General features: G+C 46.4%; 1 protein-coding gene across 1 annotated transcript in view; it reads left to right on the forward strand.

Moving 5' to 3' along the window:
• The window catches only part of WWC3 (WWC family member 3), a 457,878-nt gene that overhangs the window by 128,656 nt on the left and 315,896 nt on the right, over positions 1 to 13,326 (forward strand). The gene's annotated exons all lie outside the window — the stretch shown is intronic.

Below are 13,326 nucleotides of genomic sequence, written 5' to 3' on the forward strand. Positions count from 1 at the left end.
CCCATGTCTAGCATCAGTGGAGTGAGGGGGATGTTTTTGTGGTAGCATAACCAGGTCTCTTAGGAACTTATGTTCGGACCTACAGAGGTCGTGGGCCTTGTCAAATCCCCACAGCTCTGCTCCATACAGTGCTGTGCTTACTGCTTTTGCATCATAGACCTGAAAGGCTGGAGCTATCGGTCTACTAAATGAGGAGCAATGTTCTTTCCAAGTGATCCTGCAATTTGCTTGTGACCCATCAGCATCTTGGTTAGGTGGGTTTTCCAGGAGATCAGAGTCGGACACCGAGATAGTCGAAGGTGCCAAATCTTTCCGCGGGGGGGGGGGGGTCCCACCCACCCAGCCGCGGACTGCTCTCTAGGACTTGTGGGGGTTAAAGGCCATATATTTAGATTTTACGGTGGTAATAACCAACCCCTTATTGTCGCAGAAGAGTTGGAATCTATTAAGCAATTGCTGCAACCCTGTTGGCGTCAGCAGGGTGTCCTCTGCGAACAAGAGGGTCGGTACCTTCTCACCCCTCAAGGTGGGTGCATCTGCGGGATCTTCTTGCAGGAAGCTGACCACTCCATTTTTATTTGTTTTGTTTAAATGTGGTTTTTTTTATTATTAAAATTTGAAGTTTGGGTATGCCTTTTTACAATATTTCAGTACACTTTAGACAGTATTATGATCATACATTTTTAAATCAATCGTATCAGTACATTTACTGTAGCATTCTAACAATGCATATCTAGTTTAACCAATAGTACATTATCAACATGGTGGTACTCCTGCCTGATTCAAAGTAAGCAGCCTGAGAGATGAAGAATTGAACTGTATACAACACAACATGAACATGAACCAAAGGGATCCTCATATTGACTCCTGTGCGTAGTAATAACTATACTGTTGTCTCGTGATAGCGTGATGCACTTCCAAGTTCCTGTTGCTACTGGTACTCGCTGCTCGCCGGCTTATTGCGCGCCGGTATGTTGTGAATAGAGTTTTGCAGCGTGAATCTTTCTGGATTCACTATGCTGTGCATTATTCCGCGATCTTGTGGTTGGGTCCGGATTCGTAGTCTTTTCTTTGTTTTTTTTTTTTTTTTTTTGTAGCCCAGGTGGGCGTCGACGTCCACCATTTGGTGCACCTCCCGTGACGTCGTCGTGCTTCCTGCGGAAGTCCCACCTTTGGGGCGCCATCTTCAGATTCTTTTTTCCGCCGTTGGGTCTGGATCGTCATCGGGAAGCTCCAGAAATTCACTCGGAGGAAGAAGGAAGAAAAGCGAGTTTCATCGATAGAATCAAGAGAAGACATCAGGAATAGAACAGATTTCATCAGGAGCGCGAAGAAAGAGGACCAGCAAACCTTTTTTCTTCGACAGCCTTGGAGAATGCACGCTCAGAGACCCTGAGCGAAATGGACAAGACGCCATTCAAGTTCTGCCCAAACTGCCACCACAAGTTCGCGCAGAAAGACCAGCATCCGGTTTGCAACCTCTGCCTACCGGTGGATCACCGGAGTATCGACTGCAACGCCTGCTCAGCCTTCGCGCCGAAGACACTCCGAGTGAGAGAGAGGCAGAGAAGAGCCAACGCCAACATGGATGGCAAAGGGAAACCCCCGACACTCTACGAGCTGGGCCTCGACACGGACGACGAGGACAACGTCGCCGAGACAGCCGAAAACTTCACGGTCGTAGAGACCGACAAGAAAAAAGAAGACGAGGTAAGAGAATCGTCGAGCGCAAATCAAAAGACACCTCGAAAACACGAGGGTGACTCGAGAAAAACTGAGTCAAGGTCCACGAAGGGAGCCCCGGCGCCGAAAACTTCGACGTCCAAAGGGGGAACTTCGGACAAAAGGCCAAGCGGATCCTTACAAAAGGACTCCCTGGGGCAGAAAGACGCCGAAAGGCAAGGGTCGTCGAAATCGTCCCATGAAACTGGCCGATCGACGCAGAAAGAACGTTCGACGTCGACGCAAGTTTCATCGAAGAGACCCGCGGTCGACGCCGAAAGCATCTCCGAAATGGAGAAAAAGAAGAGGCGGCTCGAGGCCGAAATGGAGAACATCCTTCAAAGGAAGAAGGAGTTCGACGCCAGGATGAAGGAATTCAAGATTCCAACGAATTCATCGGCGGACGTCGTCGAGGTCGAAGGCGAGTCCGACGCCGAAGGGCTGACAAGGGATCTCGAGGAAGAAGAGGAGCCCTATTATGAGGAGGAAGCCGAGGAAGAAGACCAACAGTCGTTCTACGAATCGGCGGCATCTACCAGCAACGACGTCGAATGGCACGATCTCGACACCGAAAACCCGGAGGAGGCCGTGGACACGTACCCCTCGAGGCCTTCGCCACCCATCGGGGTATACAATATGGTGGTGAAGAGCGCAGCAATGGCCTTCGGCGTCAAACTCGACGAGGAGAGGCCGAAAGCCGATTTTCTCGTCGAAACACTGCTCCCCATCCAGACTAGGAGTCAGTTCCTCCCCATGCTACAAAGCGTGATGAACCAGGGGAGAGAAGCCTTCAAGGAGCCTGCCACCTGCCGGTCGATCACGCCCAGGACAGAGAAGAAATATAAGCACTCCTCCCTGGACCCACCTTACATCAAGGGTAGCGTCACCGCAGACTCCATCATAGCCTCCACGGCCAGGAGAAGGGCCAACGTTCCAGCAACTTCGGGGCCACCTCCGGATAAGGAGAGCAGGAGGATCGACCTCACAGGCAGAAAGGTCGAGAGGAACGCCGCAATGCACTGGCGCATGGCGAATTCGAATGCACTCCTCAATAGACACCAATACCAACACTGGGAGGAGATGGGGGAGCTAGTAAAGCACCTCCCCGAAGAATACCGCCAGAGAGCCTCTCACCTGGTGGATGAAGGCAAGAACATCGCCAACTCCTGTATAAAGACGGCGTTGGATGGGGCAGAGACTTCAGCAAGACTCATGGCCATAGGGGTCACAGAGAGGAGGCATGCATGGCTAAGAATCTCGGGATTCAAACCGGAAGTGCAGAACAACATCCTTGGCACCCCCTTCAACGGAGAGACACTGTTCGGAGCAACGGTGGACGAAAAGCTCACCCAGCTCAAGAAGGAAAACGAGACAGCGAGGTCCATGGGGGCCCTACAGCTGAGGGGAATGAGACGAGGAAATCCCTCGAGGAGACCCTACGGTAGGGGTGGAAGCCAACAGGGGACGTCGCACCAGGCGTTCAAGCAAGGTCAGCAGGGCGAAGGTCACGGACAAAGTCAGCAGAAGCAAAACTGGCAATATCAACCTCGGGGCCAGTCCTTTCGCGGGAGAGGGAACGGACGTGGCCAAAGGAGGAGAGGGGGCGATCAGCCCTCCTCGAAGTGACTCAGCACGCAAGAAGACGCCTACCCTCGTAAGGTCCCCAAGGGTGAGGCGCAAAAAAGTGTCATCAGGGGGAAGAGAAAATTCAAGAGCCTACGAGCATACGTCACCGGTAGGCGGAAGGCTGAGGTTCTACCTTCAGGAGTGGCGGCGTATAACCACAGACAAGTGGATACGGAACATCGTGCAGTACGGATACTGCGTAGACTTGGAAAAAAGACCTCCAAACAGGAAGCCGAAGGGAAGGCAGAGATCGGCCCAAGAACTGGCAATACTCAGAGAAGAAACGCGGAAACTCCTACAAAAGGGAGCCATAGAGACGGTGCCGTTCAGGGAACGCAACAAAGGGGTCTACTCAAACTACTTTGTGGTGCCGAAGGTAGACGGAGACCTCAGACCCATACTGGACCTCCGTTACCTAAACCAGTTCATCAGAACGCAAAGGTTCAAAATGACTTCACTGCAGGAGGTACTGCCACAGATAAGAGAAGGGGACTTCATGGTCACCGTGGACCTCAAGGATGCCTACCTTCACATCCCAATAAACAGAAGGCACAAGGGCCTTCTAAGATTCAACATCGAACAGGAACACTACCAGTTCACAACCCTGGCCTTCGGATTAAAATCTGCGCCAAGGGTCTTTACGAAATGCCTGTCGGCGGTAGCGGCACACCTACGAAAGCAGGGAATACACGTATACCCCTACTTGGACGACTGGCTGGTCAAGGCAAGCTCACGCGAGAAGTGCGAGAGGCACGCAAAACGCGTAACAGACACCCTCACAAGTCTGGGATTTTCCGTCCACTGGGGAAAATCATCGCTGGAACCGGAACAGGTAAAGATTTTCCTGGGGGCAAAGATCAACTCCCTCAACAGTACAGTAGTGCCCAGCGACAGGAGGACAGATGCTCTACTGAAGGAGACGCAGCTCTACCAGAAGGGGCGAGCTCTGACAGTGAGGGCGGTGAGCAAGATGATGGGGATGATGGCGTCCTGTATCCAGCTGGTGCCGAATGTACGCCTGCACATGAGACCATTCCAGGAATGGCTGCAACAGCAATGGTCACAAGCAAACGGAAGTTGGGAGGATCTAGTGGTTGTTACGCACGCAGTGCAGGAGGAGATAACTTGGTGGAACAGAGACAACATAACAACGGGGAGAAGCCTGACACCACCAAGCCCAACAATGACCATTACCACGGACGCATCGCAAAAGGGATGGGGAGCGCACATGGACAACCTCAGAGTGAGGGGTCTATGGGCTCCAGCAGACGCGGTCCGCCACATCAACTACCTCGAGTTGAAAACGATACTGTTAGCCCTGAAGGCATTCCAGAGACACCTGTTCGGCCAGAGGGTGTTGGTACAGACAGACAACACCACGGCGATGTTCTACATCAACAAACAAGGGGGGACACAGTAGTTTCCCCTCTCATCCCTAGCTCAGGAGATTTGGAGATGGGCCATACCTCTCAAGATAGATCTACTGGCAATTCACCTACCAGGGAAGGACAATGTGGAGGCAGACTGGCTGAGCAGACAGACCTCAGCATCGCACGAGTGGGAGCTCAATGGCCAGGAAACGGAGAAAATCTTCCAGAGATGGGGGACTCCCACAATAGACCTATTTGCAACACGCCACAATGCAAAATGCCAAAGCTTCGCGTCCAGGCAACCAGATCAGCAATCCAAGGGAAATGCCCTATGGATAAGCTGGTGGAGGACATTTGCCTACGCCTTTCCACCGATACCCCTGTTGCACAGAGTGCTCGACAAGTGCAGAACCAGCAACATGACTCTGATCCTGGTGGCTCCACAGTGGGCGAGGCAGACATGGTTCTCACAGATTCAAGAAATGGCGCAAGGCAATCCGTACAGGTTCGAGAGGAGAAAAGACCTGCTCTCAATGCAAAACGGGGAGGTCCTGCACCCAGAGCCAGAGACCCTCAACCTAGCAGCATGGCTCCTGAAGACCTAGAGTTCGCACACCTAAGGCTACCTCAGAGCACTATGCGAGTGCTACGGGAGGCAAGGAAACCTACTACAAGAAAGTGCTACAGCGCAAAGTGGAAGAGATTCACGGTGTGGTGCAGGAAAAAGGGCCTGCAAAACAGAATGACAAGAGACTCAACTGTGCTGAGGTACCTCACACACCTTCTAAAGAGTAACCTCTGCTCGAGCTCCCTAAGGGTACACCTAGCAGCGATCGTTGCCTACACCAGAGGTGAGAAGGGTGGAAGTTTCTTCACCTCGCAGGTGGTGAAGAGATTCATGGAGGGAGCCAAAAGAATGGCACCCCCGAAAAGGTTGCCGCCGCCGGCATGGAATTTAAACGTGGTTCTGACGGAGCTCATGAAGGCGCCGTTTGAACCCATTCACAAGGCCACTCTACAAATGTTGACGATGAAAACTGCCTTTCTAGTGGCCATAACCTCACTACGCAGGGTGAGCGAGCTTCAAGCACTAACGCTACAGGAGCCCTACATTCAAATTCACAAAGACAGGGTAGTCCTGAGGACGGACCCACACTTCATGCCCAAGGTAGTGTCGGCGTTCCACATCAATCAGAGTATCCAGATACCGAGTTTCTTCCAAAACCCGACTACAAACGCAGAAAAGGCCCTGCACACCCTCGATGCCAGAAGAGCGGTGATGCACTACATTGAAAGAACCAAGGAACTCAGGAAGTCGAAGCAGCTGTTTGTGTCCTTTGCTACTAGCTTCATGGGTAGACCAGTGACCAAGGGCACAATCGCTAGGTGGATTGCCCTCACTATTCAATTCTGTCACAAACAGGCTGGACAGGAGCTAACGGAGGGGCCCCAAGCTCACTCCACAAGGAAGAAGGGGGCCACAGTTGCCTTCCTGGCAAACACGCCCATCCAAGACATTTGCCTCGCAGCAACTTGGGCATCTGTGCACACGTTCACAAAGCACTACTGCGTGGACATTCAAATGAATAAGGAAGCACAGGTCGGACAGAAGGTGCTACAACACATTTTCACCGACCAGCGATCATCTTCCACCCAGCCACCACAAAAATAGGAAAACCGCTACAAAGTCTATGCACAGCATAGTGAATCCAGAAAGATTCACGCTGCAAAACGAAAAGTTTCTTACCTGTCGGTGTAGTTTTGCAGCTTGAAGATCTTTCTGGATTCACTAGCGAACCCACCCACCTCCGCCAGGAAGATGAGGCTGGAGGAAGAGGGGGTGAAATGGATAGGATCAAAGAAGTGGAAACGTACAGAAATATGGACAAAAGGATTAATCAATCGCCTAGGGTTAAAAAAAAAAAAAAAAAACAGGGAAAAAAGAACCCGAAGATGGCGCCCCAAAGGTGGGACTTCCGCAGGAAGCACGACGACGTCACGGGAGGTGCACCAAATGGTGGACGTCGACGCCCACCTGGGCTACAAAAAAAAAAAAAAAAAAACAAAGAAAAGACTACGAATCCGGACCCAACCACAAGATCGCGGAATAATGCACAGCATAGTGAATCCAGAAAGATCTTCAAGCTGCAAAACTACACCGACAGGTAAGAAACTTTTCGTTTTCCCTGTTGGACATCGTGCACATCGCGCAATGGCCACTTGCCAGATATTATGTGAATTTACTTGATCGCAGTCAGTGAGGGGCAGTGCATTTGACTCTGCATTTAGATGTCTGAGCAGGGTAGTGACGCGCAATATGCGGTCTGGTTATATTACTCCGGTCCGGGACACATCTCTGTCAGAGGAGCGAACGGGTGCGGCAGGTTGATTCTGCCATATTATACGAAAGTCCGCCAGTATCGTGTCCAAGCAGCTCGCCAGTGGCTGCCTACGGATTCCTATTGTGTCCTCCCTACGCCGTGCTATGCTCTCTGCTTGTGCCCAGCAGAGCAACGACCGAAACCAGGCCCCCTCCACTGGCGTGTCAGGTGACTTCCAGCATTTCGTGATCAGTCATTTGGCTACTATGAGGCCTAAATCTATATACCGCGATGTCACTTTCTGCTCGGTAGTTCTGCGGTATAAACCCAGTATGCACACCTCCCAGGTCCAATTCCGTGTATGGTCTGTGCATTGCGCTAAAGACATGGTGACTGTTCTCCAGTATTGCTGTAAGTCTGGGCAGGACCAGATCATATGAAGTAAGTCGGCTCCAACTTCACCGCATCGCGGGCAGCTGTCTGATGAAAATACTTATTGATCTTGGCTGGCGTTAGATAGGCTCTATGAGCTATATAGTACTGGATTAGCCAGAATCTTGCGTTGCGGGGGATCCACCTGGGACCCTCTAGTACAGCTGACCATTCGTTCTCATCTGACCACTCCATTTATGTAAAGGGAAAATAGAGTGGGAGCCAGGACGCAGCCCTGTCGAACTCCCCTACTGACAGGGATACGACCGGTCAATTGTCCTTGTGCCGCCAGCTGATCTGTGCGTAGTTTACTTCATGTAACCAAGCTGAGAATAAGTGGGGAGGATGATCTTTTATAACCTAAATCAGTCACATAAGCTAATGTTGGTTTTCCCAAGCCTTGCACCAAGATAGTTTGATGTCCCCTGTTTTTACTAAAGTTGATTTGCAGGTAAAATGATGTAACCTTGGCTAAATTACCCAAGTTTACTATAGGAAGACCTGCCAGGGGCATCCAGCACATCACCCCGTTATCTAGTTGACATGTTTATACAGAAATAATTTGATATGCAAAATAAGTAAATTCTTGGGTTGCTTATTTATAGACACAGAAAGATCATCCAGCTTTGTAAGCAGGAATTTTCTTTGGTACCAGTACGGCCATATGGATTTCCCAGATGTTACTCAGATGGATATCGCATTTACTTGCTTAACCTACTGCTGATTCTTTTAAATATTGCCAACAAAATAATCTTGTGTCCTATCAACATTGGTATTAAACACCAATTAATCCAGTCAAAATATTTTGAGTTTTAGATTCCACCACTAGCACACTATATATGTATACATGTAAGAACTTAATGATTTGATCTTTACCTAAAGAATAAAGCTGGAGGAATCATTCTATTTCCCAGTGTCACTGATACATCATAAGAATTTTTGACGTGGTTCTATATAAAAGAATTTATAAAACAAAGGTATAAATATAGAGAAGAAAATGCAGTAGTTCCATTTGCACCACAGGTCTACCTTTATATATTTGGATATTTACAAATAACTGCAAACGTAAGCAAGCTTTATGCATTGACCTTTTTGACTTTACAGTGCAAAGCCTGTAGGCAGATGAATAAACACTCCTTACTTCTCTCACCAACCATTAAAAATTGGTATTCTTCTACAGTGCGCATTTTTATTTCAGGCAGGTCAGTATGTTCATGTTTCCTCCTCCCCCAATTTTGCTTTTTAAAAGTGGGCAGATGCATGTATGGGAAAGTATATCTCATTTGTGGGTTTTGGAACAGGGAACCAGGGAGGGATGCCCACTATCGCCATTATTATTTGCAGTGGCAATTGAGCCATTAGCCTTGGGTTTGCAGGAGAGGCTCCATTCGTGGGGAATTCGAGCAGGCAATGTGACATGTGGTCTCCTTGCATACACATGATTCGTTAATATATTTAAAAGACCCACGTAGATCAGCCCCACACTTGTTGGTAAAACTGGAGCAGTTTGTGGCAGTGTCGGGCCTATGAGCTAATTTTGGCAAATCTATACTGTTTCCTTTGGGGAGATTGGGGTGAGCTGGAGAAGATTTGCCTGTGAGTGTAGGACTGGAATAGGAGCACAGCATTCAGAGTATGGTTAACATGGGGTCAGCTAGCCCAATATATAATTAATATGGGCAGAGTGGTGTCTAGATTGGACCTGTATAAAGAATTCTGGAAAACACTTCCCGTCTCAATTATGTGCTGGATATCAGCCGCTAAGGCAGTCTCTTCCTCACGGTTTATATGTGTTGCAGAACACAGTGTGCTCAATACCCATTGCGACATTCCGCAGGTTAATCTATTATGTACCTTGGAATGGCTTGGAAACCTAGCAGAGTGAATTTAGATGCACTGAAACTTCCTTGGGTGAATGGAGGTCTAGGCCTTCCAGATATGTTCTTGTATCATGCAGCACCGTAATCGCTGCATGCTGTGCATTTGCTCGAGTACTGGAAGAAGAAGCTTTTAGGAGGTATTGACGGGATGTACACTGTCACAGCTGTTCATGCTGGGCAATCAAGTTCTGGTACAGTGATGGCCTAGGTCCTGAAAAGATACCCCCTTCCCCGGAGACATGCCTAGAGGAGTCTTAAACCACTTAGAGACATGGAAAGAGATATGTCTTTTCATAGTGGTTGAAAAGGGGGGGGGATTTAACATGGCACAGGATTTGTTTATAAATAATAGATTTAGTACTTTTGATCGGGCGCAAGAGCAGTTTGGGCTAGGAACAGGCAACTTTTACAATCCGCCGGGATGGCACATATGGTTTGTTGTATTTAGAACACATTCCTGGTGGTCTCAGTTGATCATGAGACAATGCGCAGATTACTGGATATGGTGGGATGTAGAAAGTTGATCACTGCTTTGTGCCGCAATGGTGCAGGATAGGTAGAGGGTGGGTGGGTGGGTGGGGTTTGGGTATATACAGACAGAGCTTGGTACCGCTTGATGGCTGACTGCCTGGAGGAACTGATGTGGTCTGAGTGGAAGAAGGGATGTGAGCAGGTCAAGACGATTCCCCGTTTCAAATTAGTACAATTTCATTACTTACACAGAACATATTTGACCCGCTGCAAATTGGCCTTGATCTATCCAGGTTCGATGTCCTTCTTGGGTAGATGGGGTACAGCTGAAGCTGACTTCTTACACCTAAAATGGGTGCGCCAAAGGGTAGGTGATTTTTGGAACGAGGTGGTAATAAATGAAATAATTGATATGCCTATAATTAAATAGATGTAAACATGTAAACATGTTTGCTAAATATATGGTCACAGAGACAACATTTTTAAAGGAGGTTACAAATGTGGGCACTGGGAACAGACCTGTTGAAACGACTAATCGCTATACACTGGATACCTCCGCCATACCTGGGAATGGAATGCCGGAAAAAAGATTTGCTGTAGTGGGCTGTAGTTGACCAACATTCAAAGCAGTCCTACAGGGATAAAGTAACTGAAGATCCTACGGAATGAGCAGAAATGATAGAGAAACCCTGACACCCCCCCCCCCCCCCCCCAAAACCAAAAATAAACAAGCCCGCCTTGAGGAAGATGAGGACAGAGAATCTTGATGTTCTAGCTATAGAGAGATTGGTGGGAGGATCTTGGAAAACGCGATTCTGTCACTGGGATGCACATGCCCACTGGCTGGTAATTGAACTATGTAAACTGTACTACACTTGAAACCTCAGTGTTGTTTTTGTTGATGCTGTATACTTAAATAATTTGTTTTAAAAAAGTGGACAGATTAAGACAAGAAGACTGGCGCGTGGAACATTTCTACTACTTGGCTCTGATAAAATATTTACTTAACCTTACAAACACTGATACAGGTAATTACTTTTAGGATAGTAGAATGATTTAACATTTTATGCCAAGAGGGTCTATATAAATTTTAGCACCCAGCCTTTTTTCAATGCATCATTTAAATTTACAGTAAATATTATTTGAATAGTGAAATTGAGAGCACATTTTAGGTCTTTAGCTGCCGGCTTCTTATGGTAAAAAAAGATAAATTAAATGAAATACAGAGAGCGGTGTTGAGTCTGTTTTCTTCATCCATTGCTCTTTTATATACTTCCGCCCATATCTGCATTAAGCTTGGGGAAGCCTATTCAGCCATTAGCTCTTTTGCAGTTTGAGTGGTGTCATATTTTCCTGTATATGTGTGCTTCTGCGTATAAAGTAATTGCCAGGGTTTTAGACCATTCTTTGCATAATTTTTGTATTTTTACTGTTTATGTATTTTGTTTTTGCTTTTAAACGTAATTTGTTTTTTGCTGTATGCAAAAAAATTGTGAAACAAAAGTGAACGCTTGCCAGTGGCGAGTGTAAGACGCAATATGAAATTGTAATTAAAAAAAATAAAGCTCCACCAAAAATCCATTTTGCGGTCTCGATCATTATATCAAGTGGCGTGAAAAAAAAGTATTTAATATTTTATTAATTTGCGTAAATGCAAACATTTAGTTGTCAATTCACACAGAAAATTCACACTCTGCAACACTATTGCCTCCAAAAAAAATAGCTTGCGAGGAGGTTTACAACCTATGATAGTTTTCTATTTACTTGATTGCAAATGATGCAGGTCATCCCCGTTATTACAAGAATGTGTAAGATAACCATAAGAGAATTCAACTCCGTGCATGTATTGATCAGTTCTGCACCCAAAGATTCCATAGAAGAAAATAATGTTGCGGTGAAAAAAATAATTATGCTGTATATAATTGCTGAACAATTGATGAGAATAGCTGCATTCGTTGTCAAAGAAGCAGGGGCATGGAATCCTCAGGGTATGACCTGGTGTTATGTCCGATATATGGGCAATAATGGACAAAATGCTATGTCCATTGATTTGAAGGAAAGTGCAATTGGAATGTTGAGGGGGGAATTCTTGTGAAAATTATTTTTAAAATATCCATAACTACATTTTATCGCTGTGTGACTTTGACTGTAATTACGAAGCATTGATTGTCAAACCAATGGAATTTTAAAACAAGGAAAATAAGATCACCAATCATCATGCCCTTAAAAAAAGAAATGTATTGTAAATCAGAATGAACTGTATTTACAGTTTTGACATTCTTTCCTCGTCTGTAATATATTTTCTTTTTTTGTGGATGTTATAAATGGAAATGTTTATTTGAAGTATCCACTCTAGTATTAACTGTACGTTCAATTGTGCTTTGAAAACTTCCAGACTGTAACTTTGCTAGAAATAAGGGCCAGAAGAGCAATTGCCAAGCCCCAGTGAATTTGACATCACTGCAGAAGAGTTTGGTACATATTATAAAGTTGTAATAGTCCCTTGTTATGGTACTATCGCAAGATTTAAATCAAGCTGCCACTTTTGTGATTTGATAGGTGTGCAGTATGATATCCAATTCACACACTTTTGCCAGCTTGGGAAAAGTTAAACATCTACATAGTTTTACATCAATTAAGGAATTGGTGGACTTATTTGAAGAATAAAAATGTTAATGCAAATTGATTGCATCTGTCGTTTCAAGGCTCCTGGGTGGAGAGATGGTGTTCTTGGTTTCTTCTAGTGGCCTCACTATTGGTGAAATGGATTGTGCACGTGCCAAAGAAAGAGTGGTGTGCTCCATTTCTTTTTTCATGTAATGGATTTTTATCAAGGAGTGTTTCTTTGTCAGTTTACCTGTTGATTTATTACAGCGCTCAAATTATTTCAACAAGTACACTTCTTTAAACGTGTCCCTGATATTCGGGTGGGAGGAGTGATGAGCAGTGTTTTCCTGCTCATGATATTTGCCCTCTCCTCGTTTTACTGACCGTCCAAATCCGCTCACGCGCTTTTAGTATGACGCCATGTATTGCCAGCCCTGTGTTAGTCCTGTGACATTCCTGTTGCATTCAGTTCTGGTTTCAGTAATGTGGATTCTGAATGGTATTTGAGTTCAATACTTAATGCAAGTTCTGAGCATTTGTTGATGTATGAGGGAACATTCCACTTTAGGCAATTAGCAACTGTCCCTCTCCTGTACAGGACTTTCTTTTTTGAGCCTACTTCTCAATATGATTGGTGTTCAGATCCTTTTAATCGCCTTCTGATAATGGGTTGCTAATTATTCCTCTCCCCTATTGACCTGTTTAGCCGGTTTGTTATTGGTCTGTTAGCTTTGACCGTCTGGACTGGCCTATTGATAGTCTGTCACCTATCCACGTCCCCCATCTAATACAGTCCTTTGGTTATGCAGTCGCCCATTTCTAATCTGATGTTTTAGTCCTGGTCCTGATCCATGTAGTGTGTTGACGTGATGGTCCCTGACATTTTATAAAAACAAA

This window comes from Triturus cristatus, chromosome 8, assembly GCF_964204655.1.
Source record: "Triturus cristatus chromosome 8, aTriCri1.1, whole genome shotgun sequence".
Lineage (NCBI taxonomy): Eukaryota > Metazoa > Chordata > Amphibia > Caudata > Salamandridae > Triturus > Triturus cristatus.